This window comes from Mesocricetus auratus, unplaced genomic scaffold, assembly GCF_017639785.1.
Source record: "Mesocricetus auratus isolate SY011 unplaced genomic scaffold, BCM_Maur_2.0 Super-Scaffold_100024, whole genome shotgun sequence".
NCBI lineage: Eukaryota > Metazoa > Chordata > Mammalia > Rodentia > Cricetidae > Mesocricetus > Mesocricetus auratus.
The window spans coordinates 7,510,445-7,536,342 of NW_024429205.1; the positions used below are offsets into that span (position 1 = coordinate 7,510,445).

The 25,898-nt window shown below is 49.9% G+C and overlaps 1 long non-coding RNA gene across 1 annotated transcript; it reads right to left on the reverse strand.

Annotated features, from left to right (window-relative positions):
- Positions 1 to 7,584: 7,584 nt before the first annotated feature.
- LOC110343689 lies at positions 7,585 to 24,574 on the reverse strand. The gene is made up of 7 exons (XR_005870865.1): positions 24,539 to 24,574; positions 20,953 to 21,105; positions 18,733 to 18,924; positions 17,650 to 17,785; positions 15,548 to 15,638; positions 10,175 to 10,256; positions 7,585 to 9,213 (listed from the first exon to the last, which is right to left on the reverse strand). It is a non-coding gene; the product is annotated as an uncharacterized LOC110343689 (long non-coding RNA).
- Positions 24,575 to 25,898: the final 1,324 nt, after the last annotated feature.

Consider the following 25,898-nt stretch of genomic DNA (forward strand, 5'->3'; position numbering starts at 1 on the left):
CCAGGGATGGGCTGAGTTACCCATAGAAGGTTTATCTCCTGTTCTGTCTTCACAAGGACTCTGCAGGTGTGTTGTAACTTTGCACACGTGACAGGAGAAGGCCATTCCGCACAGCGCACAGTGTGGCCACGAGAACAGAGCAGAGGGTTGGCTCTGGGTGACCCGGTGAGACAGCGCCAGCGCACCGCATATGGCCACCTTGCGGCTTGCCTGCCTTTTCCTGATGGCTGCCTATCCCACCTCCTTTTTGCCCCTAGGAAACTCCCACCTCCTAGTGTTACAAGGGGGGAGAGGGACAAAGACCAGTTTCCTGTACCTCTTTCCCACGCTGGACTGCTGGCCATGCCTGCGAAGGGAAAGAGCTCTCTGGCTGCCTGATGGGGGAAGAGACAGACACTCAGGTGTCTGTGAGGTTAGGACCAGCCAGGAACCTCACAGCACCATTGTTTTAACAGGAAACTTCTGAAGCCTTAGAATCCGACGTTTACTCCTAGAGGAGAAAGAACTGCTACACGTTTTACATCTAGGGGACAGCACCAGAGAGAGTGCAGCCTGAGATGGAGACACATGTTCTGACGTGATCACAGAGCCACAGTACAGAAGAGGCATCTTGGTGCCACCTACCTCAGACACAGGTGCCAGAGTCTGGCATCCACTTGGTAGACCTTTGTAGTTACTGTCTGCAAGAACCCAAACATATCAGCCTGGAGAGAGTCAACGGCAGGCCAGTTCACAGGGCATCGGATATCCTGAAATGCGGTTGTGGCTAGACTGACAGGTGCTCCCCATAGGCTCACATGTTTCAACACTTGGACCCCAGTTAGCGGCGCTTTTTGGGGAGGTTATGGAGCTCTTAGGGAGTGAAGTAGTCCTGGGGGATTTAAGGTTTTATAGCCTGATGGCCTGACCCATCTCTCTCTCTCTCTCTCTCTCTCTCTCTCTCTCTCTCTCTCTCTCTCTCTCTCTCTCTCTCTCTCTCTCTCTCTCTCTCTCTCTCCCTCCCCCTCCCCCTTCCCCCCTCCCCCTAATTTCTTTTTGTCAGGGTCTTTTATTGCATCAGTAGAAAAGTAACTAATGCAGGTGTCCATTAAAATAACATGTTGGCTATATGGTAAGAAGAGAGAGGGGTCTATTTTCAGAAGAGCGAGTGGGTCTGTGAATCTAGATTTTCCGTGGTTGGCAGTTGAGATGTCACAGGTGTGGCTGGAGACTTCTGTATTTTGTCTACCTGTGTTCAGATTTACAATGATCAATGTCAGTTGGGTTCTTGGACTGTCTTTGCTGAACACAAACTCTCAAATGAACACTGAAGCTAGTTCTAACCCCCAAGCATTTCCCCCAAGGAATCCCAGCTCTGCTGAGCTATACCTTGCCTGAGAACTTTGTCTAAATGTGATTTCAAACTCATCTTCTCAAGCTACTCTTCAGATCTCCTAATGAAGTCACAAAAGTCTTAACCTTGATTGCAGTCAGCCTGCCCCAAACCCAGAACTTTGGACAGAGGAGAGTGCTCGGTGACTAAGCGCAAGGGAGCAAATATTAACCCTGAATTAAGGCTACCACCACTCTATGCAGCTTCCATACGGGATTGAAAGAATGGGGAGTACTGAGTTAAAAGAGTTCTGCTTTTCCTGATTGCTCTAAAGAAGTCAGAGATTCTGCGAGCACTGGGGTTACATTTATTTAGCTAATTTACTTACGTATGTGTCTGTTTGTACATATGTGTGGAGGTGCAGGTGTGCCGCATTGCAGGTATGGAGGTCACAGGACAACTCTATGGAGTCAGTTCTCTATTTCAGCATCTATGAGGATGCTGGGGGTTCAGCTCAGGCTGCCAATCTTGCACAAGGGTCTTTGCCTGTTGAGGCATCTCACCGACCTTTTCTTAGTTTTTTTTAAAGGTTGTCACACTGGTACCTCAGGCTAGCCTACAGCTTCCTTATGTAATGCAGGCTAGCTTTGAATTCATTTGTTTCCTCCCATAGCCTTAGGCTGCCCAGGGCTGGAATTACAGGCATGAGTCACCATGCTAGGCTCCATAATCTTAAAATCTGTACCTCTCTGCATCATGTGCCCCCGAAATGGGATGTGTAGGAGCAGCTGTTATGCCGATGCTACCACCGGGGTTATTTTATCTTCTCTTGTGTTGTGTCTCCAGCTCTTCTCCAGATCATTAAAATTTACTGACCTCACCCAGCACGCCTCTCATCACCAACCCGGCACAATTTCTGTTTAAACAAACTGTCCAGACAAGGAAGAAACCCTCAGACGGGTAATGAAGGAAATTAAAAACATGTATTTTTTTTCAGTAATAGACTTCCACATCTGCGGCAGAATAAGCAATCACTATAATATGTTGAACATTCCCAGGGCATCATTTCAACCATTAGCACAAAAATGAATCCAATTTTCAAACACTCTCTCCGGAGCTGGGCAGGAGGGGAGGGGATGCTGCTGCCCAACCACCCTAGCATCTCTGGCACAGCTGGGCAAGCTAGAGAGAGCGAGATGCCATTTTTAGGGAAGCAAGGTAGACTTATTCTGTGGTAACCAGCTTGAAAGTGCCATCCTTCACTGAGGAAAACACTGCACCGCTGTCCCCGGTGACTAAGCCAGAGGGACAGGCTCTCATCTTCAACAACAGAAATCACAAGAAAGCTTTCAACATGACTCCCTTCCTACCTCTCCCCAAACAAGATTAGTCATCATCCAGCCAAATTAAAACAAAAACCAATAATCCTGTAGATTCCATCCAGTTCAATGTCACAGGCTAAGATTCGTCTTGCCTGACTGGTGGACCCCTGCTTTTTTGTTGATCTTGTGGTGCATGTGTGTCTGTCTGTTTGTCTGTCTGTGGAACACCTGTGTGTATACATGTGAGTGTGAGCATACATTTACACACGAGTGCTTGTGTGTGTGCATGCACACGTACAAGTGAGAAGGTCTGCCAACCTTCACCTTATTTTTTAAGACAGGGTCTCGCACTGACCATGGAGCTCACCAATTCAGTTAGACTGGTTGGCCAGCAAACCCAGGACATCCTCCTGTCCCTGCCTCCCCAGTACAGAGCTTATGGGCTGCACCACCACACCCAGCTTTTTATGCGGGTGTTCAGATCTTCATGTTGACACGGTAAGCATGCTCCTGGCTGAGCCCTTGCCAGTCCTTTTGAATTTTTGTTCCCTGACCATAAAGGTCTATATCATGCTAATCCATGTTACATTTATTCATATTTCATGTGTGTCCTGGTGCATGTTTGACCCTTAAATGTCTCTTAGTATGCTGGGAAATTAAAATGTGAATTTCCCACTAGAGAGATGTTCTGCTTAGCCTGGTTCACGGAAATCAGCTTTTCTGGTATCAGCAATGGTCAGTCTCGATTTTCAACCTGACGGGACTTAGAATCACCTAGGAGACACACCCCTGGCTGTGTCTGCGTGCATGCTTCCAAAGAGGCTCAACAGAGTAAGGATGGCCTACCCTAAATGTGACTGCCACCATCCCACAGATTGAATAGAAGGTTAGAAGGTAGAGAGGTCCAGAGAGATAGCTCAGTGGTTAAGAGCACTGGTTCCTCTTCCAGCGGAACTGGGTTCGATTCCCAGCATCTGTATCTGCAGCCTCCTGAGGCAACACATGCAAGCAAAATACCCATATTCATAAAAATATATGACTTTTTAAAATAGAAAGCCTTGGTAATACCACCTGTCTTCATTTCTGGCTACTAGATGATCAGTCAAGAAAGTAGCCTCCCGTTGCTATCCCTTCCCCAAAGTGATGGACTCTGTCCTCTTAAGCTCCTCTCAATTCTTTCTGTCATGTATCACATCCCAGCCACCAGAAAAGTAACTAACATTGGTACCAAGAAGTGGGATCGTCGCCACGGGAAACCTGCCCGTGTGAGCTTAAGCCTTTGGAACCAGTTTGCAAAAGGAGTGTGGACGAGTTCAGTGCTCCAGGCCAGGGGAACCCTAGGCATCAGAGTGAGCAGAGCTGGACAAGCCGTTCCCAAAACACTGACATTGCATCAACCCATGGTCAACAATTGCACCCTCCAAAATTAAACTTAGGTCCGAGAAGGGCAAGGTAGCACATGCCTGTAGTCCCAAGACTTGGGAAGAGGAAGGAGGAGAACCAGTAGTTCAAGGTTATCCTCAACTACACAGTGAGGAATGACTGCTCGTGAGCTCAGGGTTTCTTCTGCTCTGAAGTTAAAGCATGGTGCCAGTCACCGACTGTACAAATCTCCCACCAGTCACTGAGTCTTGCATTTCAAATTGGTGGGTCTGTGGCTATATATTACGGCTCTTTTTTTTCCCACAGTGGAGTGTAGCCCCGGCAAACAAAGAACACGGGTGTAATGGACTTCAAGCTGCAGGCACACAAGGACTCCCACCTCTAATCCCTGTCTGGGAGAAAGGATGAAAAGCAAAGAGATGACAGTAAACCAGAGCCACCCCAGCAGGTGACAATGTGTCACAGGAGTCGTAGGTAGGAGGACAGAGCTCACAGCATCCACCAGCAGCGCCCAGGGAAACTGCCAGGCATGTCCAGAGGCCAGTAGGTACCATACACCGTGCAATGAGAGATTTCCTGCCCCCCCCCCAAAGAATCCATAGTTCAACTGCATCCTGCTTGGGATGTCTCACAAGAGCCCACTCCTAAAAGGAAGCCTGGAGTAAAAGGCCATTCCAAAATCAGTCATCCTGTGATTGGCTTTTTTCTGATGAACTGAGCCAAATCATTATCCTAGAGATGTTTAGTTCAGTCACTGCTTCCTGGTTTAGTCATCCGAATCAATTAGCAGTTGGTAATTGCACGCTGAGTGCCAGACACCGCATTTCCTCATCCATCCATTTAATATTCATCCCCCTAGGGTCTCATAAGGAGGCTTCCTACGGGCTGGGGTACACAGGAGTCCCAAGCAGGCAAACATAGGTGCCAAAGTACGTATGCCACTGTCTAGAATTCACCCTTCCCCTCAGGAGTGATGGCTAAATTCCCCTCTCGAGTCACAAATCAGGACAGAAAGGACAGGTATATTTTGTCCTTGTCATAGTCAATCTGGCCCCTGAGTGAGGAGAAGTGCCAGCCGCCTCCAGAAAGCATGAGTGGGTTGGATTAGATGTCAACTCATGGGTGAATCCAATCCTCAGGGACTCCCACTGAGGAAAGCTTGGCCTTGCTGGAGTCTGTGGCCAAGCTTCTATGGCTCTGCGCTCTAAGACACCATTCCAAAAGCCCGCCAGATGGCTCAGCTGAAGACTTGCCCTCCCCCCCAGCATGCCCACCTTCTTCCTGCACAAAGCACACCCCTAGGCATGCGCACCAGCAGCACAGAGCTGCGTCCTTCTCAGCAGAGAGTCTCCGCCAAGGAACAGGATGCATGAATGGAGCTTGAGGGAGAGGACAGCACGTTCCGGGGTCTCTGGACATCGGGGTTGGTTCCTGGCTCCAGGATTCAGGACTTTACATTGTCCTAGTGTGGCCTCCACCAGCCGGTCAGCTCCGAGTGTCCCTGTGGCTTTGGCCCTTCCTAGCACCATTTGTGATACAGCCACGGTCACTTAATGAAGAGGACAAGCAGGGTGCTGCTTGCTCATAATCCCAGCCCTTGGGAGGTAGAGTCAGGAAGGGTTAAATTCAAGGTCATCTTCATCTACATGGAGAGTTCAAGGCCAGCCTGGGCTTTGTGGGACTTAGTTTCAAAATAAAAATTTTAAAGCACATTTATCTTTAAGGAGAAAAAATAAAACTGACCTGAACTTCCAGGATGAATTCCAGGCCCAAGCCTCACACGAAATACCCAGGGTCTCTCTGCATCCACAACACGTCTGTATCTGTCCTGCAGAGGGCGCTGTCCCTCAGGGGCTCTGTCCAGCTACAGAGCACAGGGCAGATGGTTGAGGTTTCAAAGTACTCCAGAGGAAACACAGGTGTTTCAGGACCTCTCTTCCTGTGTGGTTTCTGTTGAAGATGCTCTTGAATGGCAAAGATGGAATTCTTCTGGTATTTCTACGCTGGTGTTTAAAAAGCTCTTTCTTGGTGGAGAGGAAGGCCTGAATTTCAGGCCTGGAGCAGCGCCAAGGCAGCCACGAACTTTAGAACCTCAGTGTCAGAGCCCAAGAGCAATGTCAGTGAGAGGCCAGAATCCCAGCCTGGACATAGAGTCAGAGGAAGACCTGAGTTTCAGTATCAAGAGAACCACGAGCCTCAGAACCGGAAGCAGTATCAGAGGGAGGCTCCAGCCTCAGCCCCAGGAGTGATCAGCCGGTGAAGCAACAGCAGCACTTTACAGCAGTAGCTTCCAGAAACTATCGCGAGAAGTTCCTCTGGGAAAGAGCACCTGTGTCCCGGCCAGCATCCACTGCCACCTCTCTGTTGGAGATACCCCGCTACTACATTGACCACTGGACCCTCAGCCCCGCCTACACCGGGAGGAGCGTCCACGGGAGCTGTAGTCCCACCTGCACAGCGAGGAGTGACCACCTGAGCATTGGGCCCACTTCCACCAGGAGGAGCATTCACCGGAAGCTCTGCTCTACTGGTGCCTGAAGGAGGGGTCAATGGAGCCACAGCCCCCAACTATACCACTGGAGAAAGAGAGACCTCCTGAAGCACAAGCTCCACATATACCGATTAGAGGAAAAGATGCGTAGACAGCAAGGTAAGAACACACTCAACAACATAAAGAGCGATACGGCAGCACTAGAAACTGGTGATGCTACAACAGCGACACCTGAGCATCCCAACACAGATGAAGTAGAAGAAAATGACCTAATAATAACTTTATAAGGATGATTGAGGCCCTTAAAGAGGAAATGAAAAATTCATTAACATTGACGGCAGCTTATGCTGGAGAAAGGGGGACACTCTTCCATTTCTGGTGGAAGTGCAAACTTGTACAGCCACTTTGGAAATCAGTATGGTGATTTCTCAGAAAATTAGGGATCAACCTACCTCAAGACTCTGCAATACCACTGTTGGGCATACACCCAAAGGAGGCACATTCACACCACAATGACATTTACTCAACTATGTTCATAGCAACATTGTTTATAATAGTCATATCTTGGAAAGAGCCTAGATGGCCCTCAACTGAAGAATGGATAAAGAAAACGTGGTACATTTGCACAATGGAGCACTACACAGCAGTAAGAAACCATGACATCCTAAAATTTGCAGGCAAATGGACAGAACTAGGAAAAAAACATCCTAAGTGAGGTAACCCAAAACCAGAAAGACAAATATAGTATGTACTCACTCATTAGTGGATACCAGACATAAAGCAAAAGATATCCAGGCTACAATCCATAACCCCAGAGAAGCTAGGACCCTCTTCCAGAAACAGATGGAAGCAGACACAGAAATCCGCAACTAACCAATGGGCCAACCTCCTGGAGTACAATCAAAGTGAGGGGGGAGTGATAATATGAACAAAGGAGTCAAGACCATGATGGGGAATCCCACAGAATCAGCTGACCCGAGCTAGTGAGACATCATTGACTCAGGTCCGTCAAATGGGGAACCTGCATAAGACCAAACTAGACTCCCTTCATGCAGGTGACAATGGTGTGACTGGGACAATATATGAGGCTACTGGCAGTGTGCCCAAGATCTAACACTAATGCACAAACTGACTCAGTGGACCATTCTATATGGAGAGATACCTTGCCCATCCTAAACACAGGGGTGTGGGGGTGGAGAGAAGCCTTGGTCCTGCCTGGATGATGGTAAAACTTAGGCTTCCTAGGGGAGGCCTCATCCTGTCTGTGGAACAGAGGGGAGGAGGGGGTAGTGGGGGGAGCTGGAGGAGAGGAGGGAGGGGGAACTGGGATTGGAATGTAAGAAATAAACTAATAAAAAAAGTGTAATAAAAAAAAACCAGCTCTTGGTGTGAACAGTCCTCTTAGCTGAAATGGGACAGACCACCTCATGCCTGTGAGGTCAGCACTGCATTCCCAGATGCTGATTGTGGCCATGCTTCCTGGCTTGAGGCTACAGTAGCCCCTGCTTTAAGATTCTGGTGGCCACCAAGGCATAAGGACACTGGCCTTACTCCCCCACTCATGGGATTCTGGAACTGAACAAGCTGAATATAGCTCCTTGTGGGGGCTGAGCACAATGCTACTCTTACCACCAAACACTTGCTGACTGGGGACACAGAAGTCAGGAGACGGGGCGTGTCTCCTCCATGACCCTCCTGGGCTCCATGCTGGGGATTCCCCAGCTTGCCTATCTGCTCACCTCAAATGCCTCTGTTAGGTTAGCCATAGGGATATAGAGAGCCCCATCACCCCTTGGATGGGCTGAGGAGTTCGGGACCATGTGGCCCGTTCTCCTTCAGCAATGCCAAGTTCTCCCATCCAGTAATCAATGGTGACGGAGGCACAAAATCCCCAGGCTGACTGGCCATGCCAAGTGCAGAGCAGGGCAGTGTTTGGAAGTTATTCCCAGCACTGAGCTTAAGGGGCTGACAGATAAAAGCATCCTGCTTCTGCATGTGAATTTCAAAGGCAGCAAGTGAAACGCCCTTCCTAGCCTCTCTGGAAACAACAGACATGCCTGCGTTAGCTGTTTATTAGGTGACTAGATTCACCCAGTCCGTGGGTGCCAGGGGACGATGCCAGCCTGTCATAGAGTTGGGAGAGTTCATTTGGCTCTGGGAGGCAAGCAACGGCCCGGGCTATCTAGCGGCGTGGCAGCTTCATTTGAACCCTACCTACCCCAAGGATCTTAACTCTGCCTGTCCCTCGGGCCCTCACAGGTTAAGTCTCGAGAACCGTTCCCTAGCAGCGACTTAACGTTCACGCAGAGTTCTAGAATTAAAACGTCTCTCGTTTTCTTTAGCCGCATGGGAACGCTAATTATAGGCATTCAGCCTCCGATGCATATTTATTTTGTTCACCGCTAGCCTCGGCTTGTAATGAAGTGTTGGTGCGTCCAAGTTCTTCCAGCATGTTCTGGGGCTGTCGCTGATGAGGGCAGGTGGCTGAGGAAATGAAGGGTGTTCTCCGTTTCTATAATTATGTCATCATGTTACAGTTAATGTGCATAGCCAGGGCCAGGGAAGTCACACAGATCGCAGCCTGCTGGTCCAGACCCTATGGGGAAGCCGCCCTAGGCAGCTGTCCACCCCAGACAGGTCACTTCCCTTGTGGCTGGGTTGGGGCGGCTCGTGAGTTGTGGTCAGTCTTTCCAGCTCGGCGGTACCTGCCAAGTGAATGAAGTGTCAGGGTGGGCAGGTGAGTGAATGACAACACCTCGGTCCCCTTCTGAGTCGTAGCTCCTAACAGTCTGTGGCTTACAGTGACAGCAGCACCCTCAGGGCGCTCCCATCCCAGACGGAGAAGGCGAAGGACTTGAATCTCCTCTCCACCTTCCGCCTGAGGTCCCGCATCTGAGGTATCACTGCATGGCCTGAGGAAAACCAGCCTCTGTCTGCCCCCCTGTCGAATGCCAAGTGACAACCCTCACTGTGGCCACCGTGGGGATTAGAGACATAACTCGCCAAGACTGTGTGTTTGGGGTTTCTCCAACACCCTCCCCGTTCTTCATCCAACCATTCTGACACAGGGTCTTCTCAGAGCTGTGAACACCAACCACGGGTCTGTTTGGCCCTTTCCGCTACTTCAAGACACACAGAGAGGCCTGCTTGGCGCTGACTTTAAAAATCGACTTTATTTCTTCTCCAAGAACATCTGCTGTTCCTCAACTAATACTTGGGTCAGGAACGGCAGGCAGCAGCTGCGTTGGGGCAGCGCCCCTAATGGCAGCCTTGTACGCAGCAGCCTTCTCCCACCCTGTCCCTCCCCCCACATACTCAGTGACAGCCCTCCATCACAGGGCTCTGAGAGAGAGTCCAGAAAACCCTCATCCAAGGTGTAAGAGAACCTCTCTAGGCACCAGGAAATCCCAGAGCCACTCAAAATCATGTGTCTCTCCTTTGCAAGGGATTGCAAGGGACAGATGTCCCCGACGTGTAGGTCCTAAAGCCAGTGGTCCTCACGGCACACCTTCCTATTCTGATGCAGTGCTTGGCCTTAGTTGTTCTCTGCTGCCCCGGGCCTCAGGGGGATGGGACAGACCTTCCCACGTACCATTCTGGAAGCCTGAATGGCTTGAGGCTTCCCCCTTCCCCTCCCTCCCTTCCTCTAACTGTAGTCTCACTCACCTGTAGGGCTCTTCCCGAAGAGTGCCTCGCCCTGCCCTGGCATCAGCATCGTGGGAAAAAGGGACAGCCAAAGAAACACACCCTGAGTAGAGCCAAAAAAACACACTCTGGCCCTGAAATCAGAGTCAAATCTGACCCTAACCCTGTGCAGAAAACTAGCCAATCCCTGAGCAGGAGATGTAGCCATGTAAACTCAGGGATTGAAATTTGACCAATCCCCACCGTGGAAGCCCAATATAAACCCTGTGTCTGTTCAGCTTGTGGCTGTTCGCGCTACCCACTGTCTTCGGCCACTCTGGCAGAGGGCAGCCACTCTCCTGGATTCTTTCCTCCCAATAAACCCCTTCGATGACCATTGGGTGAAGACCTTCTTTTGCGGGGGAGCAAAGATGCCTCTGGGCAGAGCAGAGTGAGCAGGGCTGTAACACTTCGGCTGGGGAAGCCTTCCCCTGGCAGAGCAGAGCTAAACTGTAGCAACTTAGCCCACCCGGGAAACCTTCTCCTGCCGGAGCAAAACTGTTACACTGGGCAAACATCTCCAGCTGGAAGACCCTCTCCTGCCCTCCTGCTGGAGCAGAGCCAATACACTGGGAAGCCTTTCCCTGAGGCAGGGCTGTAAGCTGCTACACTTACTACGGTCCTTGGCTCCCGAGCTCCAGGATACCTTTCCATCTGAACTGTGTAACACTCAGTATTCTGTGACTCCCAAGTGCCAGAATACCTGTCCCACGCGATCTGCCTGAAATGCCTACAAGAATCTATAGGCAAAAAAGTCTAACAAAGTGAAGAAGGTTCTCGACCGATGCCCAGATTCTGTCCCCACCTGAGTTTTACACCCAAATTATCTGGCTTGCCACACTCATAACAATAACAGCATCGGGGATGTGCTCGCCTGCCTTGCCATAGCTGTGGCAAAATAACCAAGAGAAACAAGTCAAAGCAGGAAGGTTTTAGTATGGCTGTGGTTTCAGTGATTTCAATCAGTGGTCACTTGGCCCTGCTGCTTCTATGGAGAGGTAGACAGACAGTAGACAGGAATGGGGGATGGAACAAAATGCCAGGAGGCAGAGGGACGACAGGAAGTCCTGAGGGACATGCCATGCCCTCCAAAGGCGTGTCCCCAGGGACCCACTCTCTCCATCCCTGCCCCAGGTCTCTCTGTAGCCCATACAGAATGAACTGATGATTGATCGCTGGCGTTGGAGTACTCTGAATTTGATCACCACTCAATAGTGCCACCTGCTGGGCAGGAAGCCCTCAACACAAGAGCTTTTGTTAGGGGTGACTGCATGTTCAGGTGAAGGAGAAAACTAAAGTCATTTGGAGTGTCACAAAAATATCTAGAACAGTGTTTCTCAATGTGCTTCCCAAGGCTCCCGCAGGTGCCATGTTGGCCTATGCAGAATTCACTGGGAGAGGGAGGGTTAAAGTGTGTTTTCCTTTAAGGCTAAAAATACCAGAGCACACAGACAACCTCTGGGTTACTCTGTGACCTGGGGGTGGCTCCCATTTTCATGCCTGTGCTTCCTGGATGAACTCCCTGGTACCAAGGGTAGATGAACAGACAGCAGACGGTGTCCTCGAGGAATTCCTGGCCTTGGGGATGCAGAAATGATGAGGGAAGATCCTAAGGTCACCGCCCGTGGTAGGGCCGGGGGAAATCCAGCCTTCAAGAGTGGAAGATTGGAAGGGATAGCAGAAGAGAGCCTTGAGCCTCTCGACCATGTGGGTGGTGGGGAGAGGAGGGAGAGGTGGGTACTACATGCAGGGAGCTATGGCAAGCACCTCCTTCCAAATCCGCAAAGCTTAGAAAGTTGAAAGCAGAGGCAAGAATCTGTCCTGATTCTTATTCAGGACTATTGGAAAAGGACACTTGTCCTTCCACCTCTGAATCCCCCAGAGCCTGGGTCTGCATTGCCACTAGGACTATGACATTCAGGAAACATGGAAGATCAGGGATTGCTCCCGGAAGAAAATGATGGGCACCTCAGAACTTGGAGGTACCCATGGATAGAGCCAGAAATGAGGACCAGTTGAGAGCTTATCATGGGTACCTATTAAAGAAAGCTATTTTCTAAGAACGCCATCCATGAGGCCTTTTGTGCCAGGGGCCAATAAAAGTACCATCTGGACCTCAGAACATCTACATGGCAGCCAAGACACTAGCCAAAATGGATGACTGGACTCCCCAAACCACAAACTCCAGATACCCAAGGGAAGAGCAAGCAGACCAGTCACCTCAGCCGCTAGCATCTAGGATCCCCAGAGGTCAGGGGTGAGGGCGGCCTACCCAGCAGCACCCACATGTCAGGTAACCATTCATAACCCCAATTCCAGGGGAATCCTGCGCCCTCTTCTGGCCTCTGTGGGCACTGCACACACGTGGTGCACATAGGTACATGCAGACAAATGGTCAGACACAGAAAAACCAAACTTGAACACATCTTTTTACAGGGATATAATTTAACCTACAGCTGTACCCCTTCTTGAGGAAGCCTGCATCCAATGACACTGTGTTAGTCTTCTCTTTACTGTGACAAAATTCTAGAGGAAATGAGGATTGGGCGGGTGAAACAGTTGTACAGGTAAAGTGTTTGCCGTGCAAACCTGGCGACCTGAGTTCAACCCCCAGAACCCTCACATGTAAATGTGAAAGACAGGACTGCCTCGAACCAAGATGGTGGGCAGGAAAACCCTGCAAAGTCAGCAAAGGAGGACACTAGCTTCCAGAAGAGCACACGACACTTTTTCCTTATGAGTTGCAATGACCAAGACTTTCTATGCAAATGTGTGTAAAAAGATACATTTTAAAAAGGGAGAAAAAAAAGAAGTTCTATGCAGCTGGGGCAGAGGGGAGACAGAGTGGCATGCCAGTCTCTTCTCTGGGAAATGTTCAAGCAATCCAAGTTCACTTGGCCGACAGTTATGGAGGTCATGAAGGTCAGGGTGGGGACGCAGTTTCCTGCCACGTCTGTAATGTGGTGGGAGGTGAGAGAACACGTGACACGAGAGGAGAGGGTAGAGGCAGACCCACTCTGTGACAAGTCCCCTCTCCGAACAATGCTGCCAATCAATTCATCAGGCCACAGGCCTGCTGACGTAACCACCTGTGATGCTCCTGCCAGTTGGCACTTTTACACTTGGGGTGGTGTTGAGGCGTGAAGTATGGGGGACACTTTCAAGCCCAGCAGGTGGAGATGCAGTTGGGAAAAAAAAAGCCACAAGAGAGGGTACTTGTTCTGTGGTACTGCAGAGGACACTGCTTGCTATCCTCAAAGCAGCATGGAGAGGACTCACGGCACTGTGAACCCAGAGACCAGGGAGACGTACAGCCACAGCAGGCTCATGTGTGCCCACAGCATCCAGGGTCACCTGCCACCCCTGCACAGCAAACAAGCTGCTGAGAGAGTTCCAGGAAGCTGCGAGAAAAACCACAGTACCTTAAAGAGACATTCTCGGGCCCAGCACGGCTTCCGGGTCTCTGTACAAACTCCACACCAAGGAGCTAGCCCTGGAAAAGTGAAGGCAATTCCCCGCCCAACGCCAGCTACATACAGACCGTCAGTCACTTCACTCCCTCTTGCTATAGGCACCAGAGCCTCTCACAGCTGTCTGCACGCCCAACCAAAATATTAAAAGAAATATGTGTGTGCTTTGGTCTCTGCGCCGCCAGCATCTCGCTGTGCATTTGTGACTATCATCTGAGCTCCCTGGCAAATGAACACAGGGGAAGAATGGGACCCGATGGGCGTGGGGCTCGGCGGGGGTGGGGGCAGAGGTAGGAATGTCTCTGCAACCTCCGCAGCCAGCTGTGACAAACCATGGGAGGCAAGAAGGCGGTTTGGTTCAGTACGACCAAGTAGCTGGTGCTGGTTCAAACTTTAGAAGTCTGACCCCAAGTAGTTTATTTTAGGCATATTTAAGCCCAGCACGATTGGTGAAAACTTATTCCGGTGACAATTACCTCAATCCTGCGTGCACAATAAAGCACACATAAATCTCTCCAAGGAACAAAGTAAGCTAAATAAAGATGGGACGTGACTACAGCAAAACTCTTTGTAAAGTGCATGTGACACCTTCCATTAAAAAAATGGGTTCTATAGATTGACTGACAAAAATAAACGTATGACAAAGGGCTGGAGGAGGGTCCGGTGTGGTCTCCAGACACACAGACACACAAAGGTTACCAGGCTATCATGGACATCCACTCCTGGCCTTCTGGGCAGATAACAGGGGTTGCAGTCCTTCCCTTGAGACAACTCCTGGTGCTAATAGTCCAGGTTCCCCTAGAGCTCATCTGTGGGCACGAGGACCTTCATGCCTCCCACAGACAGGGCAGCCCTCCCGGCAACATTGTCAGTTCAGCTGTCCCTGCCCTCAGCGCTCAGTGTCATAAAGTCACCTTTAGGCTAAACCTGAAAAAGTAGACATGAGCCTTAACTCTGAGACTACAGTGGGGACCATCAGGAGCCCTCCCTGACTACCTCTACAGAGACCCCCACATCGGGGCGAGTCAGATCTCTTGTAGACCCTTGGGCACTGCCTGTTTTCATTGCAGGAATAATAAAAACTCAGAATTGGAAGCCGCTGAGGCACCATCTAGTCCGTTCTTTCCCTTTATTTTACAGATGACAAAATTAAGCCACGTGGGACAGGTACTCTGCAGGAAGCAACAAATAAGCAAATAAAATATTTGGAAAAGATGGATGCCTGAGGCTAGGGAGGTGGCTCAGTGGCTGGGACAGTGTACTGCTCTTGCAGAGGACCTGAGTTCAACTCCCAGCACCCACAGCAGGTGGCTCACAACCACCTGTAACATCAGGTCTAGAGAATCCAACGCCCTCTTCTGGACTAAAAGAGCAACTGCACTCATGTGTACATACAGAGACACATCACATAAAAATAAGCAAAAATAAACCTTTTCAGGGTCTGGAGAGATGTCTCAGCAGTTAAGAGCACTGATTGTTCTTCCAGAGGACCGGGGTTCAATTCCCAGCACCCACATGGCAACTTACAACTGTCTGTAACTCCAGCCCAGGGGATCTGACAACCTCACACAGACACAACACACATGCAGGCAAAACATCAACGCACGCACAATAAAAATAAATAAATCATTTAAGGAAATAAACCTTTTTTTAAACGTATGATGCTCACATACGTGAACATCAAATGAGTTACAATTAAATTCTACAAGTTACTGTTTGAAGACTTCTGTCCCCTCCCTCATAGGCCATAGGACAATGTCTGATTGTTTGGGCGGCTGAGGAATTAAATCACTTTCAGAAACCCCTGCCCCCACCATGGAGACTCTGCCTGAATCTACATAACGCCACACAGAAGGCTTATTTTAGAATTAGATCATTTCCTTACCTTCAGCATCTGACTGGGTTGCTCTGCTGGTACCGCTTCTCAGAGCTGTAAATTCTCCTGTCGGGTCGCACATCATGGGAACTGAAATCTCCTAATGAGAGAAGGGTGAGACCTTTGGTATACTCTCTATAACGTTACTTTCAGAGCCAAACAACTCAAAGTGGGGAAGCCAAGGGGCTTGCTGCAGGCCAAATGGAAGACCACTGAAGAAATGCTGGAGAGGCGGCTCCAAGGCTAAGAGCAGGGAGAAGGTCAGAGTTCAGTTCCCAGAATCCATTCTAGGCAGCTCACAGTCCCTGTAACTCCAGCCCAGGGGCATACAACACCTCTGGGCTCCGAGGGCCCCTACGTTTCTGTGCGCACACCATGTGCACACGGCCGCCCCCACACACACATAATTAAAAATAAAAATAGGTCTTTAAAAAGAGGAACAGAGAAGACATAAAGATATCAGAAAAGGCTAGTTAAATACGAAGACAGGAAATGTTGCTTCTGTTTCCAAGAGGGGGTAAAAGGTAAATTCTAGAAACACACTGCCAAGACTTGATCCGTTTGGGGAAAAATACCAGCATGGAATGTTTGGGATTTTTGTCTCAAGTTTTTTTTATGTCTATGGATATTTGCTTGCATGTATGTCTGTGCACGGTGTGTGTAGCTGGTGCCTAAGGAGGCCAGAAGAGGGCATAAGATCACCTGAGGCTGAAGTTACAGTGTTGTGAACCGCCACAGTTCCAGTCCAGCCAGAGCTACACAGAGAGACGTTGTCTCAAAACAAAAGTAAATTTTAAAAAGCCTCTGTAAAGGTTAGGCGCTACACTAAATTTTCCTACCACAATAAAAAGCAAACATTTAAAAAAGTACTAATAATGAGGCTGGAGAGATGGCTCAGCTGTCTCTCTGCCGGTATTTCCTTGTTTTGATTACTTGGTGGTCAATAGCTGATTTTCCCTCAGGCATGCTGGTTCTACAAACCGGTGGGGAATCTGTCAATCAGGAGGGGTCCCTAGATAGAGGTCCCTTGCTCTGAGAGCTGCTCTTGCAGAGGACCCAAACTCCATTCCCAGCACACACAACAGGCAATTCACAACTGCCTGTAACTCCACTTCCCCCGAGCTCCAACACCTTCTAGATTATCAGCACGCGCAATCACACACAATTTTTAAAAATCTTTTAAAATAATACTAATAAGCCGGGCGGTAGTGGCGCACGCCTTTAATCCCAGTACTCGGGAGGCAGAGGCAGGCAGATCTCTGTGAGTTCGAGGCAGGGCTGGACCGACAGCCTCGAAAACAATACAGAGAAACCCTGTCTCGTAAAAACCAAAAAATAAAAATAAAAAATAAAAATAAAAATAATACTAATAAATGATGCTCCAGGCTTTGACAGCTACGGTGCTTTGAATGTAGAATCTGCCCCGTGGGCTCATGTGTTTGGACACTCAGTCCCCAGTTGGTGCCGGTGTTTGGGGGGAGTTTTGGGGACTTTTAGAAGGCAGACCTGGGGACCGGTGTGGGGTTTATAGCCTAGCTTGCTCCCTGTGCTCACTCACCACCACCACAAACACAAAGTGACCGGCTGCCTCTCGCTCCTACCAAGCCTTCTCCGACATGCTGCACTGGGGCCTCTCCAACTGTAAGCCCAAAATAAACCCCTTCTCCCCTAAATTGCTTCTTGTCAGGTATTTGGTCACCACAACCAAAAAAGTAACTAATACAACAGCTAGGATCCATAGAGAGTTGAGAAAGTCGTGCTTAGCTGCGCTGCAGGCCAGTAGGCAGGACGTTTCCCAGGGAACACGCAGATGACAGTGAAAAAATGAGACAAAGAATCCCCCAGAAGCCTACACTGTAGCCACAGAAATGACAGAGACCCTTCTTGAAGGTCCCTAGGACCTTCAGCTCTGGCCTGAAGGTCCTAGGATGGTTCTTTCTCCCCAGGAACAAGTGTCCTCACTGCTAGGGGCTGCTGTGTGCCTGGGGCTGTCTGCCAGGGCTGTATTTCCACGCTCCCCACAGGCTTAGCCAGTGTTAGTCCCATGAAACGGCACACACTCTATCAAGAATATCAGACTTAATCAAATACAGTTCATTTTGGCCACAAACCTTTTGGAGGTGACTGCTAGTGTTCACTTTCTCATGAGGGACCTCTGAAGGAATGGATGGGGTTCCTTCCACAGTGAAGCTGGGGCGCCCAGGTTGCCCACACTCCTGGGAAGCCGGCTACAGTTGCTTGTCCAACCTGAAAAACCACTTTCTGTGTTTTGAGTGTTAATGAGGGGAGCCCCTCCCCACTCATGCCTGGCCTCCCCCCACACACATTGCTTATTCTTAGACTCTGTATCTTTTCTGCAGAATTCATCACTAAGAGAGTTTAAGACCCAAAACACAGACTACAAAAAGAACATTCCCAGAGGCATTGATGGGACCCCCGAATACAAACACACATTCATTCCCACTGAGCAAAATTACTGTCGGGGGAGCAGGGACTCCCGTAATTAAAGGCGATTGGTGGAGAACTGCCGAGCAAAGCTCTTCCCTCAGCCGAGCACCTGCACCCCAAGAGCAGGGCTGGTTTGTTTGTGCAGTCTCAGGGGATGCCTTCCTGGCTGACAGACTCCCCACAGGTTTGTAGAACCAACAAACATCCAAATAAGTAACAATCAACGCCTCTCAGAGATCAAAACTAGGCAAATACTGGCGATGTCATGAGCATGGCTTGTGACAGTTCCATCAGTAGAAGGATTTCCCCATCCAATTTGAGTCTGCAGCCCTCATGCTCTCTTGTATCTCTGGTTATTTGTTCCCAAACCCTACTTCCTCCTCAAAAATCAGTGTCTTGGTTAAAGTTACTATTGCTGTGATAAAACACCAGCAGCAAACACTCTTATCTCCCAAGCTCCTACAAAGCAGCCCACTGAGCTCTCAACACTCTGTAGCTTTTCTAGCCGAAGTTCCAAAGTCCTTCCACAATCCCCACCATCACCACCAAAGACAATTCGGTCAGGCCTGTTACAGCAATAGCCAATTATCCTGGTACCAAGTGGTCTTAGTTAGCATTACGATTGCTGTGATGAAACACCATGACCAGAAGCAAGTTGGGGAGGGAAGGGCTCATTCCACCCACAGTTCCGTATAACTGGTCATCACCAAATGCAGCAAGGGCAGGAACTCAGGCAGGACAGGGACCTGGAGGCGGGAGCTGAAGCAGAAGCCGAGGAGGGGAGCTGCTCACTGGCTCGCTCAGCCAAACATGCCCCGTTATTGAGTTCCTCTCCCGTTCCCGGTTCCGGGTCGTCATCCTTGAAAGTGACACTGTTCATGGTGGCTCTTGGGCACTGCTGGTTCCTCTTGCTTCTGGAAGAAGGGCTTAGCAGTTCCCTAGGAGATGGCAGAGAGACCCAGGGCCCGCTAGAGGTCAGAATGCTTTCCCGGAATGGAGGATTACATGGGCTTGGGAGTCGGGGGGCAGTAAGGAATTGGCTCGAGTGGCCATGGAGGCTGAGAACCCCCCCAGGCCCACGGGCAGCAATCTGGAGGCCTGAGAAGGTGGGCGTGCAGGTCTAGTCCGTATCATGACAAGCTCAGGGTGGACGTGAACAGTTGTCCAGCCCTGCTGGACCACCCCAGCTAGCTCTCCCAGGGGTTAGGCCTGGCCCAGGCTCGGGGTAAGCTGGATGGATTTGTCCTGAGAATTGGGCAAGGTCTTAAATGGACAAAAGTGAAGACACTGGGCTCATTCTCTTGACCTGGAACCAAAGTCACACATTTTCATAGCAATCCCAGGAGCCACTGGGAGCCAGAATGTGAACTAAAGTAACCCTGTTAGCACCCAGTTCAGTCACCCACAGCTGGCACCCAAACATTTGGCCTCTAAGTACCAATTCGGGTGTTAAAATCTTGACACTCCTCCATGTCTACTGACGGAACTGCTACCACCTAACCCAGCCCGGCAAGCCCTCCTCACACAGAACACGAGGCTCCCATACCCCTTCAGGGTAGTGGCAAATGTTTAGAACTGCCGCACTGACCCCCCCCCCCGACGTAAATGGCCACAGTGGAACGAGAGAAAACAGTAATTACTCAAGGCCCCAGAAGGATACAAAGCCACCGGGCGCCCCCTGCTGCCCAAGAGATGTGTTGCAACCACTGCCCACTCAGCCCCTCCCACCACCGCTCTGATGATCAGAAACATAATTTTGGAGAAAACTAAAGAATAAAGGAAAATGACACTGATGTCCCAGGATTTTTCCAATGCTTGAAATGCCTTCGGTTCTTACTAATAATCAAAGTGAAACTGGGTGCTCTTCCTCATCCGAGATGGGGTCGAAGAGGTGTGGATCTTGGCGACATCTTCCTTACCTGGGGTCGCCAAGATAGCCCGAGGTCGTCTGACCCCCAATGTCTACTCCTAGATGCCTATGTAACCATCTGAACTTCACAAAGCAGTTAGTGCACTTTAGTGAGAAACACTAGTGGACACTTCTAACCAAACAAAGTATGTTAAACTGTTTTTTGTCCCTTTGTTTTTTGTTTGTTTTGTTTTTTTGAGACAGGGATCTCTATGTAACACTGGCTGTGCTGGAACTCCCTGTAGACCAGGCTGGCCTCGAGCTCACAGAGATCTGCCTCCCTCTGTCTCCCGAGTTGCAGGGATTAAAGGCATGCACCACCACTCTCCTGAAACCCTGAACTTCTGATCCTCCGTCCCCACCCCCATTCCCCATGCCCCATCCCCCACCCCTATCCCCCATCCCCCACCCCCACCCTGAGTGCTAAGCTTGCTGACTTGGGCCACCAGCCCAGTTTACACAATGGGGATAAACCCCGGGCTTCATCCACAGCTCTCTACCAACTGAGCTATAGAGCCAGCCAGCATCTGTTATTCTAGCTGGCTGTTAGGGAATTTCTTTAACCGTCTTCCAGATGTTTAAATTGGTATTAAATTGTATAATGCCCACTTGCTGAAATTGATCAGGGGAACTCCTGGGGAACATGTGGAGCAAGAGAGTGTCAGTCAGCTGTACCCCTACCTGCAGCCTGAATGGACGCCTTCTGAGTCATTGCGGGTGGATAGACTTCATGGTCCTTCACCCGCCACCTGCACCTTGGACAAGTCACTAAACCCCATGATGTTTCTTTGTCCCCCACATGTCAGTGCCTGGGCCCTGTGGGAACTGGTCACTAGACCGTTTGGTTTCATTTGGTTTGGTTTTGAGATGGGCTCAACAGGTAGTCCAGGCTGGCTTGGAATCCACAGTCCTTCCTCAGCCTCCTAGGGACCGGGAAGAAATATGAACAAAGACAGACTAAGAAATGGTCTGCTTCATAATGCATCTCAGAAGAGGTCCAACCCAAGCAACAGAACAGCCTGTGGTCATGCATCTCTTCACAGCAGCAGAACCCTACCTGAGACGATTATGGTCAAAAGTACTGTTTCCAAGGCACACAGGCAGGAGAAGTGACCCAAGATGGCTTTTGTAGTTTGGTTAGAAGCTTTTGTAGCTTGGCCCTTTCTTCCTCAACTTCCTTAACTGTCAACTTGTCAGGACCTGAGGTCACCTGAGAGAGAGGGGGGGGAGAGGGAGAGAGAGAGAGAGAGAGAGAGAGAGAGAGAGAGACCTCCAGCAATGTCTTTGAGGGCATCTCCAGTGTTCTGGAGGGCAATGAGGGAGACACATGTATACTGAACACGGTTCCATTTACCCAGCAGCATGATCAGCACAAGCCTCCTCAGGACTCTATGACTCCCTTCAATCCCAGCACTCGGGAGGCAGAGGCAGGAGGATCTCTGTGAGTTCAAGGCCAGCCAAGTCTACAGAGCAAGTTCCAGGACAGCCAGGACTGCTATACAGAGAAACTGTGTCTTGAAAAAAAAACCCTAACTCCATGAGTCATTATTTATGAAGGCATGGATGGAAGCAGAAGACACTCTGCTCAGTGGGAGACAGCAGGCACTAAAGACTGATGCCATGGGCTTCCAGGCCTTATTTGTAGAATCTAAACTGATGAAATTCAGGGAAGCAGAGAGCAGAAGGGAAGTTGCCAGGGCTCAGGATGGGAAAAGCTAGGTGACTTCAATGGAAGAAACAAAGGCTTACCAGACAAAAGAAATTATTATTGTGTTTTGGGGTCTAGCACATAACGTGGGAAACAGCAAAATGTAGACCACACATTTTAAAGTTGCAAACAGAGGGACTTCCAATGGTCTCACCACACACACACAAAAAAAGATGTGCTTGAAGCTCTGCTCTAACGTCCTCATCCCTCCTGTGGCATTTATGTGCTCCACACCCCCAAATAAATAAATGGATGTAAACTTAAGGAAGAACACATTTGAGATGACCGATAGGTTCATGTGTCCCCCATCCATGGAGAAGGCTTCAAGCCAGCCCTGGCCTGGTCCCAGCCCGGGCTCCCAGGAATCTGTGGGTGTTTGCTCAGGGCTAATAAACCTGCATCTGGGAACTCTTCCAATGGACTTTAGAAACAGCTAAATTCCAAAGCTGGGATCATTCTGTTCGTCTTGGAGGAGACCCTAGCGAGCCTTCTTCACCTGGCCTTCAACTCTTACTAACACGCCCATGTGATGAATTTTCCATAGCTGGAGTGTGTGTCTCGGGGTAAGAGGCCTCCCGACTCTGCAGATCTCACCATGTCTAGAGCTAACCCCAGAAGACACAATGCCTCTGGGTTCCATGGGGGCCTCAATCAGCCATCATGAAGCCAGGAACACAGAGCAATTCCATTCAAAAGGCAATCATGTTGAAAGTCCAGACATTTGACAACAAAATAGCTGGTGTATCGCTTCACCCTCACTATTTGCCCTGAAAATAGATGTTTGTGATCAGCTCAGAGAAGTGCATTCCTAGGCTCTAAACTTTAACCTTAAACAACTGACTTCCATGGAAATATTCAGTCTCCTCACTCACTAGCAACCTGGCCCATCGTGAGAGCTAGTTTAAACATCAACAGCCACTTTAATATGTGCTGTTGCTCTTCCTGTCACTAGAGAACATGACCAAGCACCCCATGCTGAAGCACCCCAGCAAAGCACATGGCTGTCCCTAACAGATGAGTGCCATGGCCCGTGTCAGCCTGATGAGGACTCCCCTTGGTGCACAGAAAGGACCTTCTGGAGGCAACAGCCTCCACTCTCTCTAAGAAAGAAAAAAATCCTCTGCCTCCAAGTTTGAGGCTAGCCTGGGCTACAGAATGAGTTCTAAGACAGCCAAGGCCACACAGAAGAAACCCTGGAGAGAGAGAGAGAGAGAGAGAGAGAGAGAGAGAGAGAGAGAGAGAGAGAGAGAGAGAGAGAGAGAGAGAGAGAGAGAGAGAGAGGTTGTTTCTGGGCTGCAAGGAATTCCGAGCTGCTGCTCTTAGACATGGTGAGGTGGTGAGGACTCATCTTCATGGCGCTGTCTAGGGACACAGCTGCCACCCCAGACTCAACAGCACCCATGAAAACCTGCCTAGTTACGCAGGAAAAGCAAACGAGAGGAGAAATTGCCACAACCCATCTCTCCATTTAGACCCATGTGTGAGTGTTACAGCTCTGAAAGAATGGGTATCCTGGCAGTCCCAAGCCAAGGAATACCACAGAGTCACACTGCACAACCAACCTCACACGAGATTTACTGGGAAAAACACAGGGAGGTGGGTGGCTACCTTGGCTCAGGAGAGAACTGAGTGGGAGGCAGGCTTGTATAGGGTTTCTTGTGGGGTTTTCCCCCGAGGGCAGATTTTTCCAGGGTGGGAATTGGTGGGATTTCAAGTCCTGATCTTGGGGCAAGCTCAGGGACTGATTGGATTCTGAGTTCAGGGACTGGTGGGATTTCAAGACCTGGAATTGAGCTTGGGCTTTTTACCCTACACCATGCCTCCCAGAACTCCACACCTACCTCAGCCCCTTCCTCATGCCAACACCAAAAGATGGTGTTCTAAGGGCCTTCCTGAAAGGAAAGTATCAACCAGGACTCCCAAGACCAAGTTCCCGGCGCAAAGGGGATGTATTTGCTCCAGAAGGAACAAGGACAGGAGATGAGGATGAGGGAGGAGAGCAAGGGAACGAGGGAGAGGGAACAGGGTATTTGTCTAGACAAAGGACTGCCTCTGGATAGAGAGGAGACACGTGTGGCCAATAGGAAAACGGCCGTTTGTAAAGTGAAAGGGGAATCCCCATGTTAAGATGAGTTGGTTTGTTTTGATTGGCCATGTTAATTAGGGCAGCCAAAGGAGGCTTTTGGTAGCTGGACCTTCGCAGTCAGCCTCAGAAGGAGGAAGTGGCCAAGTCAGGGAATGTAACAGATTTTAGCAGGGCCCACCATGTTGCCAGGCCCCGGTGGGTTGGAACCCCTTCACTTCCTGCCCCGGCCCACTGGGTCTCCCCTCCATTTGTCTCTGCCAGAGCCCAGAGTGACTTCAATGCCACCCTTCCGAGGGGTCACACGATGACAGTCTCACCTATCTCTTGACCCTGTCCTGGTGGCCCCAACTCTGCATTTACCTCAGTGCTTACAACTCAACAGTATGCATAATAAACCCCCAAACACCCCTGTGTTTGACTGCATCTGCACCTGACCTCCAGCCCAGGCTGTGCCCCTCCCCTCTCGTCTCTCTTATAGCTAAAATTTCTCACTCCCCAGTTTTGTCAAGGGCAAAATCCTTCCCATATGTGAAGACCAAACCCCTGGGTCCTCTTTCATAATGAACTTTTCTTGGGAAACGCAGCACACATATCTTAGGGTTTCTCTTGCTTTGAAGAGATGCCATGACCACTACAACCCTTTCTGTTGTTTTGTTTTGTTTGTTTTTTTGAGAGTTTTTCTGTGTAGCTTCAGAACCTATGCTGGCACTCCCTATGTAGACCATGCTGGCCTTGAACTCACATAGATCTACCTGCGTCTGCCTCCCAAGTGCTGGGATTAAGGGCATGTACCACCATCACCCAGCCTGACAACTCTTATAAAGGAAAACATTTAATTGGGTGACTTACAGTTTCAGAGGTTTAGTCCATTGTCATCCTGGTGGGACATGGCGGCGTGCAGGCAGACATGGTGCTGGAGAAAGAGCTTCGAGTCCTACATCTTGATCCACAGGCAACAGAAAGCAGACATACGAGACCTCAAAGCCCACCCCCACCGTAAACACACTTTGGCCAACAAAGCCACACCTACTCCAACAAGACCACACCTCCTAATAATGCTACTCCGTTTGAGTTTATGGGAGCCAATTACATTCAAACTACCACAACATGTCTATTCACCCCTCAGATAGGGATCCCACAACAGATCAAAGTATGGATACCACAAAAGTCCAACTAGGTGAACCATTGAGTTTTGGGGGATTTATAATATAAAGTATATGGGTGAGGGGTCACTCACAGAGGTTGTGACTCAGAGACTGTCACTAAAGCCTACTCAAGCATAAGTGACAGCTCACAAAAGCTGGGGACCTAGAGCACACTACAGGTTGGAGAGTGTGTTTTCCAGGTGGCTCAGTTGGTCCCAGCCTCTTCCAGACAGCTCTGGTGGCCTCTGGTTCTTCCAGGCCACTGGGCGGGTCTCAGTCTCCTTTGCAGCTTGGCTTCTCTGAGAGCGGATCCTCTCAGCACTCGCCACTGTTTAATGTTGGGAAAGGTAGAACCTGGTGAGTGTAGTCAGTTTCAGGGACTTCCTGAAGCTATTTTGAGTTGTTTACTTTCTTTTTTAAGGAGCTTGCCCGCCAGAGAGGAAACTGGTACCCAGCGTGAGAGCTAAAGCCCAAAGGGTCCTCCAGGCGCCGCCTATTGGCTGGGCTCCAGGCACCAGAACATCCCTCCACTTTGGGCACCTCCGTCTGCACTCGGTTATTTCTGTTCTCCCCTGGGGGTGCAGGGAAGGAGCGCCTTGCGGAGCAGGAGTTAGGCATGGAGTATCAGGGAAGGAATGAGGGGTCTATCAACAAACCCTTCCAGGAGGTGAGGACCAGGGGCAGAGTGGCTGGAACAGAAGTGATGGGAATGTCTGGGTTTGGCTAGGTTGGAGAAAAAAAAAAAAAGCTACTGGTGCCGCTGAGGGAGCTGGACTGCTCGGGTTTAGAGGAGAAGAAACAGAAGTGGGGTCCGTATCAGGACCGTAAGTCCTCCGTATGTCTTTTATGACGAGCTAAACTCAAGGTCTCCTGGACGATCACTTGGCGCTGTTGGATTCTTACCTGCAGACTGGGTTCAGGACAGCCCTCTTTTTCTGCTGGAGTGTGACTCGTTGGTAGAGCATATGCCTACACATGCTGCCCCGAGATGGTCTGCAAGATCAATGACAGGGCTCCATGGGCTTTCAGGAGGAAAGAACATTGGTGTCCCGGCTAGTTGAGGA